General features: G+C 36.4%; 1 protein-coding gene across 1 annotated transcript in view; it reads left to right on the top strand.

Annotated features, from left to right (window-relative positions):
- Positions 1-582, top strand: part of KCTD18 (potassium channel tetramerization domain containing 18) — a 28,402-nt gene that overhangs the window by 5,678 nt on the left and 22,142 nt on the right. The window lies entirely within an intron of this gene.

Here is a 582-nt window from a genome sequence, read left to right as displayed (position 1 = left end):
AGATTAGTTGACCATACGTGCGTGGGTTTATCTCTGGGCTATCTATCCTGTTCCATTGATCTATATTTCTGTTTTTGTGCCAGTACCATATTGTCTTGATGACTGTAGCTTTGTAGTATAGTCTGAAGTCAGGGAGTCTGATTCCTCCAGCTCCGTTTTTTTCCCTCAAGACCGCTTTGGCTATTTAGGGTCCTTTGTGTCTCCACACAAATTTTAAGATTTTTTTTGTTCTAGTTCTGTAAAAATTGCCATTGGTAGTTTGATAGGGATTGCCTTGAATCTGTAGATTGCTTTGGGTAGTGTAGTCATTTCCACAATATTGATTTTTCCAATCCAAGAACATGGTATATCTCTCCATCTCTTTGTATCATCTTTAATTTCTTTTATCAGTGTCCCATAATTTTATGCATACAGGTCTTTGGCTCCCTAGGTAGGTTTATTCCTAGGTATTTTATTCTTTTTGTTACAGTGGTAAATGGGAGTTTTTCCTTAATTTCTCTTTCGGATTTTTAGTCATTAGTGTATAGGAATGCAAGAGATTTCTGTGCATTAATTTCGTATCCTGCAACTTTACCAAATCCA

Source organism: Physeter macrocephalus, chromosome 2, assembly GCF_002837175.3.
Source record: "Physeter macrocephalus isolate SW-GA chromosome 2, ASM283717v5, whole genome shotgun sequence".
Taxonomy (NCBI): domain Eukaryota; kingdom Metazoa; phylum Chordata; class Mammalia; order Artiodactyla; family Physeteridae; genus Physeter; species Physeter macrocephalus.
Note: the sequence above shows the minus strand (reverse complement) of the source record. Positions and strands in the feature narration are given on the sequence as shown.